This window comes from Salmo salar, chromosome ssa06 (assembly GCF_905237065.1).
Source record: "Salmo salar chromosome ssa06, Ssal_v3.1, whole genome shotgun sequence".
Classification (NCBI taxonomy): domain Eukaryota; kingdom Metazoa; phylum Chordata; class Actinopteri; order Salmoniformes; family Salmonidae; genus Salmo; species Salmo salar.
This window is the reverse complement of record NC_059447.1, coordinates 37,247,380-37,255,572: the sequence shown is the minus strand read 5'-3', so window position 1 is coordinate 37,255,572 and position 8,193 is coordinate 37,247,380.

The following is an 8,193-nucleotide window of genomic DNA, read 5'->3' as shown; positions in this document are numbered from 1 at the left end:
AAACCCGGACAATGCTGGGCCAATTGTGCGCCACCCTATGGGACTCTCAATCACGGCCAGTTGTGATACAGCCTGGATTCGAACCAGGGTTTCTGTAGTGACGCCTCTAGCACTGAGATGCAGTGCCTTAGACCGCTGTGCGCATTATCTCACAAGCTGAAAGCTTTACCTCAAAACTAGGTCAAGGAAAAATAGCACATAAGATGAAGTGCTTGCCAAGGGCCAGAGTGACACTAAAGTGTTACAGGGATTAAATAATCATCAAGAGAAAAGGGGGTGAGGGAGGGAGGGAGGGAGCATATAACTGTGAGGAGAGGAGCAGGGTCAAGGGGGAGATTGGGAGCGGGAGATAAGCAAAGGTTGGTGGGCGTCTGGTGGCTCCAAGGTCACAGAGGTCAGCCAGAGCGGAGGAAAGGTGAAACGTCATGACTCATTGCTATGTGGGAAAGAAGGAGGGAGAGAGAGAGGAAATAGTTTCAGGTCTGTTTGGGATAATTGAAGTGCATCCCTCAGCTGTAGTTACTTGTGAAGTGTGGGAGTGTAGGGAGAGAGGGAGAAAGAGAGAGAGAGAGAGAGGGAGAGAGAGAAAGGAAGGAGAAAGGGAGAGAAAAAGAGAGAAAGAGAGGGAGGGAGGGAGGGGTTCAGTGCCTGGGCAGGTCTGGTTCCCATTAGACAAGAGGCCCAGAGGGTGGGTTTGTTTGTACAGGCAGAATGTCCCATAGGAGCAGGGGAGGCAGAGGAAGGCTGATGATGTCACTCCGCCCTATTGGGCCCCTACAGAGGGAATATCAACTGCTCTGGTTCACTTTTTCACCCTCTCACCCCTCCAATCCCCTCATCCCTCCATCCCACCCGTTTGGAAAGAATTGAAACAAACGGCTGACTTCTAAACTGTTTATGGATGTTCTCTGTTTGTGTGTTATTCACGAGAGCTGAGCTGAGAGGTCCTGTCATGACTCCTCTTCTCCTTGGCCCGGCCCAGAACGGAGGATCATCTGCTGCTGCCCTTTGACAGATGTGTCATTCACCTGTAAACGAACCAATCTAGCACTGCAGACGAATCAGCCTACTGCCTCACTGCGGCCTAATGGGCATGTGCAGACAGGTCTATCACTCACATGGCCAATGGGCTGGGTTGTATCAGAGCCAGTTACACACACACACACACACACACACACACACACACACACACAGACTCCCTTTACACATTATAATTACAGGCAATTAATTACTGATGTGACTTTCTATCATTTCATGAATCATAACAAATGCCTCTTATGCCACCCATTACATGTGTGGGTGCTATTATTGACAGCTGTTATATTGCATGCTATCCCCAGCTCATTCATTATCTCCGTTGACCACCATCTCCATAGTTTGTGTTATTTTAACCATGACAACAATGGTTTCCTTGGTGTTTGTGACCTAACTGTTTCTCACTTTTCCCTCCTGGTAGATGGCTGTTAGAGATAGCAACAGCCTCAGGCACAGAAGGATGAATTGAAGGCACCGCCGTTGATTGCGGCCTATAAAGGTGTAACAAGGAAACTATGACTAACACGCTGCAGCATTAATAGGTTAATAAGGCCTGTAGGGTCTGATTGGAGCATGACTCTGACTCAACTATGGTGCAACAGACAGACAGGACTAGAAACAGTTGAGGTTAGAGCAGAGACAGAAGAGGAAGCAAGACATCCCACTCCCTCAATTTTTCCGTTTCAATGTGAATCAGTGAACTAGGCAGACCAGACCCAGCTGCTATCGCATTGGTGTCTATGGGAAAGCCAACCCTTAAGATCCTGAGTGGCGCAGCAGTCTAAGGCACTGCATCTCAGTGCAAGAGGCGTCACTAGAGTCCCTTGTTCGAATCCAGGCTTTATCACATCCGGCTGTGTCACGTCCTGACCAGTTTAGGGATTATTTGCTATTGTAGTTTGGTCAGGGCGTGGCAGAGGGTATTTTGTTTATGTGTTTCGGGGTGGTGGTGTATGTAGTAGGGTGTTTGATTTATTATTTCCGGGTTTTGGTCTATGTTCTTTCTGGTTTGTTGTATTTCTATGTTTAGGTTGATGGGGGGTTGGACTCTCAATTGGAGGCAGGTGCTTTCTCGTTGCCTCTGATTGTAGAGTCCTATATATGGGTAATGGTTAGGTGTTGTGGGAGATTGTTTTGTTGTTCGTGCGTTCTTTGTTTGTTATTTTGGTGTTCTCTTTATTTAAAAATAAATAACAAGATGAGCATCCACATTCCTGCTGCGTTTTGGTCCTCTATTCCCGACGACAGCCGTTACAGGCTGTGATTGGGAGTCCCATAGGGTGGTGCATAATTGGCCCAGCGTCGTCTGGGTTTGGCCGGGGTAGGTTGTCATCGTAAATACGAATTTGTTCTTTACTGACTTGCCTAGTTAAATAAAGGTTAACTAAAAAAAAGTAGACCAGTACTGACCATTTTTTTCCACTTCCCCCAGTCTATCCCTATAGGGTAGATCTCTTTCTCAAAGATGGAACCCTACAGTTCAACTGTGTTATTTGAGCTAAGGGGTCAACAGTGCACATGATTAGGTAACTAGCATTTCCCTGGCTCAAGTAGTCAGCTGAAGACTGTAGAGGATAAGTGGACTGGTTTGTAACAGGCCAACTGATTACAATAGTTCAGACTGAACAGTATGCACATTGAGACAATGAATCAGCCACACCGTTGTTCTGTTGGCTGTGGATGCACATGTACGTAGAGGCAAACATGTGTAACCTTATACGTATACAGAGTCTCTTGAGTAACTGCATATGAGTTTGTTTGTGTGTGTGCGTGTTTGTGCATGCACCTGTGTGTGTGTGTGTGTGTGTTAGTGTACTAATAAAAAGGACCAGAGTGTGTTAGTGTACTAATAAAAAGGACCAGAGTGTATCTCTATTAGTGTACTGTTCTGCCCTTTGAACCAGTTTCTCAATGAGTCACACCAGTGGCCTAGTAAGTTATTGTCAGCACCAATGCCTCTTACGCAACAGAAAGAAGACAAACCCTCCAGTAAGTTACCAACACCCACGCAGACCCACAGCGTATTAGCATTATAAGCCTGTTGCTGTTATAGTTTCACCATGGAGTCGTAAAACTATCACAACCATCTCAACCAATCTGCTTCAATTTAACATGATCACTGATAGCCCTGGAAGAGGGGTTCGTGTGAGCCTTTATTTAAGCCAGCTTTCTTTTGTGTTAGCTAGCAGCGATGTTCGTCACTTTATGGAGCATTCTTCAGGACTTGCACAGTTGCCAAACTCTGACTTTCCAGATAAACACTGGATGTTTTCCAGCATTACAGCTCGGTCCATGGTCACAAAACACTTCCATACCACCACAGTTTGTTAGTCTCACACACGCACACGCACACACCTCCCGCTCATGGGGTAGTGTAGCAGGAATCTGAGGCTGAACAGGCTTGGTTCTAACAGGGATCTAATGTGGCCCCTGTCTCTCACATTTCCCATAGGCCACACCAAATTCCTAGCGAGGGAAGTTTCCATAATTCCTTGGAGGGACGACTGCTCTGCTCAGCCTGCCCTCCTCACAATGAACTCTGTCCCATGTGTCAACTACTCTTTTCATGAACAAACCAGTCTTCCTGGTGTGTGTGTGTTGCAGTGACTATTCTATCTGCTGCCCTAGATTAGCTTTGACTTTTGTTTGCCGTGGATTTAATGGCATGACTCACATCATACTACCCAGAGGGTCCAGCTGGCAGGCCCGGAGGCTGAAAGTGGGTTCACAAATGAAACTACTTCCAATCTTCATCATGTGGAAACCTCAGTCACAGTCTCAGTGTACGCCAGGCAGACAGCTCTGTTTGACACCGTGACTCCCATCATATTATTTAATAAGAAATCCAATATATGGCGGCACACTCCGCTCATCTGTCATCATCTACTTAAGCTGGAAAAGTGTCGGCTCGGTCTGGGCTTCAGCCGGGGAAAAAAATCGACGTATTAATGCAATATGTCCAGAGTCAGGTTTCCTCATCAATGTTCAGTATGATGGTGAGACGGCGAGGGTGTTAGTTTTGATTATAAACTGGGTGGTTCGAGCCCTGAATGCTGATTGTCTGACAGCAGTGGTATATCAGACCGTATATCACAGGTACGGCAAAACATTTATTTTTACTGCTGGTTGATGCTTATTCATAAAACCCTCCTAGGCCTCACTCCCCCCTATCTGAGATATCTACTGCAGCCCTCATCCTCCACATACAACACCCGTTCTGCCAGTCACATTCTGTTAAAGGTCCCCAAAGTACACACATCCCTGGGTCGCTCGTCTTTTCAGTTCGCTGCAGCTAGCGACTGGAACGAACTGCAACAAACACTCAAACTGGACAGTTTTATCTCTATCTCTTCATTCAAAGACTCAATATGGACACTCTTACTGACAGTTGTGGCTGCTTTGCGTGATGTATTGTTGTCTCTAGCTTCTTGCCCTTTGTGCTGTTGTCTGTGCCCAATAATGTTTGTACCATGTTTTGTGCTGCTACCATGTGTTGCTACCATGTTGTTGTTATGTTGTGCTTCTACCATGCTGTGTTGTCATGTGTTGCTGCCGTGCTATGTTGTTGTCTTAGGTCTCTCTTTATGTAGTGTTGTGTTGTCTATCTTGTCATGATGTGTGTTTTGTCCTATATTTATATTATATTTATTTGAATCCCAGGCCCCTGTCCCCACAGGAGGCCTTTTGGTAGACCGTCATATTTAAATAAAGGTTAAATAAATACAAAAAATGTCTTGACTATATTTCCTATTAATTTTGCAACTCATTTCATGTGTGTTTTCATGGAAAACAAGGATCTAAGTGACCCCAAACTTTTGAACGGTAGTGTATATAATTACGTTGGTAACCAGTTTATAAAAACAATAAGGCACCTCTGGGGTTTGTGATATATGGTAAATTTACCATGGCTAAGGGCTGTGTCCAGGCACTACACGTTGCGTCGTTGTAACGGCTGTCTTCGTCGTCAGACGAAACAGAGAAGTCATCGTCTGAGAAAGTGGACCAATATGCAGCGGAGTTAGTGTTCATCATTGAAGTTTAATTTACTAAAGAACACTACACAAAGCAAAACAAGAAAACCGACAGCCAAACAGTCCTGTCAGGTGCAAAACACTAAACAGAAACAATTACCCATAAAACCCCAATGGAAAAACAGGCACTTATGTGTGACTCCCAATCAGCAACAACCAACAACAGCTGTGCCTGATTGGAAGCCACACGGCCAAAATCAATGAAACAGATAACATAGAAAATGAACATAGAACGCCCACCCAATGTAACACCCTGGCCAAACCAAAATAAAGAACAAAAAACCCCTCTCTATGGCCAGGGCGTTACAGTCGTGCGTAAGAACAGCCCTTAGCCATGGTATATTGACCATATACCACACCTCCTCGGGCCTTATTGATTAAGTAGACCATGTGTGGGTGGAATCTTAGCTTTGAGTATTTAGAGCACACTGTGTAATAGGTGAGTGTTTACAGTTAACATTGTGTTTATACATTAGTGTCTATAGTGTATGTAATAAGGGTGCTGGCGTTCAATTTCCTATTCTTTTTGGGCTCCTAGTCTTCCAATCCTTTTCTTTGAATTGCCAAATGTGTTTGCCGTTTTGATTGGCTGTGGCCGACGTGTTATTTCAGTTTTGATTGGATGTGACCGGTGAGGTCATAATGTAATTACGACACAGCTGTATCAACATCACCAAACTCTGACAAAACCCTCCTTCCCCTCCTCCATCCATCCCCCTCATCCATCCTCCACTCTGGTCTCCCCTACCCTGGCCTGGCCTGTTCTGGTCTGCAGCCTTCCTGCTCCCTGCTCACTGTCTCAACACCCAGTTACCAGGTCATGGGAAGGAAAGAGGAGTGGAGGCAGCAGCTGCAGGAACCAGAAGGAGAATCAACACAACAGACCCAACCTGATGACGACTGTGGAGACAAGGTGGAGTGAGAGAGAGAGAGAGAGAGAGAGAGAGAGAGAGAGAGAGAGAGAGAGAGAGAGAGAGAGAGAAAGAAAGAGTGCAGGAGAGAGAGAGTGCAGAAGAGAAAGAGAGAGAGAGTGCCGGAGAGAGAGAGAGAGAAAGAGAGAGAGAGAGAGAGAGAGAGTACTGGAGAGAGAGTGCAGGAGAGAGAGAGGGGGGAGAGAGAGAGATTGCAGGAGAGAGAGAGAGAGAGAGGGAGACAGAGAGAGATGATCTCCCACCGTCCCATGCTATAAAAACCCCTGACCTTCGTGCAAAAAATAAACAGTGCCATTATTGACTATGAAAATAGCCACTATCTCATGTGAGAGCGAAAATGGGTGGCCATGAAACATTTACAATGCTGTGTGATGATTCCAATGTTGCACAATACGTTCCCTCCTTCCCTCCCTCCTGTGATTGCGTAAAGGAGTGAAATGAAAATGAGAGTCGGAAAAGATCATCACTTTTTTGGCCAACAGCAGCGGTGGTTTGTCAGGGTGACCGTTGTGGTGACCCTGGTGACCGTGAAGACAGAGGTCTGGGCGACTGGACCAGTGTTCAGTTCCTGTTTGCCAGCCCCTCATAAACATGGGAGAGGGAAGGGAAGTGACATGGAGAAGGGAAGAATGTGTAGAGTGTGTAGGAGATCAAAGCACCAGACCCCAGGGTGGTGTGTTGTGGTGAGCAGCAGGGGACCTACCGCTGCACAGTCAGTAAATCTCTGCTCAATTTCAAGTGTGTTTCAACTGTGATTTACAATAACAACACCACTCCCAGATCCCTGGTGGAGGCTAGCTAACACCATGGTCCCTTTCATGGCAAACTGCTGAGTGCCGAGACCTGCACATCAAAAGACCAATCTGCACTGAAAAGAAGGCAAAATTGTATTTTATATATCAACTGATCATGAACATGGATGGTACAACTGAAATAGCTGTGTCATGGACGGTCTCAGCTGGACAATTGGTGTCCTTTGTGGCCATTTTCTTGTCTAGGTGATTGTGAATGTCTGGTGCTGTGTCTGAGCTGTCTGTAGACTGCACTGCTCCAGGCTGTGTGGGTAGGGTGTCTGAGCTGTCTGTAGACTGCACTGCTCCAGGCTGTGTGGGTAGGGTGTCTGAGCTGTCTGTAGACTGCACTGCTCCAGGCTGTGTGGGTAGGGTGTCTGAGCTGTCTGTAGACTGCACTGCTCCAGGCTGTGTGGGTAGGGTGTCTGAGCTGTCTGTAGACCGCACTGCTCCAGGCTGTGTTGGTAGGGTGTCTGAGCTGTCTGTAGACTGCACTGCTCCAGGCTGTGTTGGTAGGGTGTCTGAGCTGTCTGTAGACTGCACTGCTCCAGGCTGTGTTGGTAGGGTGTCTGAGCTGTCTGTAGACTGCACTGCTTCAGGCTGTGTTGGTAGGGTGTCTGAGCTGTCTGTAGACTGCACTGCTCCAGGCTGTGTGGGTAGGGTGTGAGATCTAGACCCTCACTGTCTCCCTGTCATCTCCTCTCACAGCCTTTGTTATTTTACGATGCGCACATTCCACCACCCTGTCACTCTGTCTGTCACACAAGCAAACATAGACACACACTCACACACACACTCACAGATATCCCTTAGTCATCTTCACATTAGTTTTCCCTCTTAACTGAAGTACTCCTTTTAACCTACTGAGCTGAGCCGAGCTGTACTTCACTGGCCTGGTTACCATCCATCATAGTTGCTGGAACTGTGCTGGAGAGGACAAAGTGGAAAGAAAATATCCGAGCCAGCACAGTACGATTCAGGACGGCACAATAGTGTGAAAAGGACCAGGGTGTGAAGGGAAGTGCATGGGGGCCATAGAGGGGGTTTGTCTGGTCTGGGCAGCAGAGAGAGAGAGAGAGAGAGAGAGAGAGAGAGAGAGAGAGAGATTAAAGCTGTGCTCTTGTTATGGCCTGACCCTGATCCTTGTTATCTGATGACCCCAACATTGACCCCTGCAGTCAACCAGCCAATCCTGCCCGGAGAGAATAGAAGATAAGGAAGTGGAGACGTGTCGGGGCAAACACTCTTTTGTAAACACACTTATATAAACAAATCCTGCATGCAGTCATCCCTGTCACAAATACACGAAGTGAGAAAGACATGCACGCACACACACACACACACACACACACACACACACACACACACACACACACACACACACACACACACACACACACACAC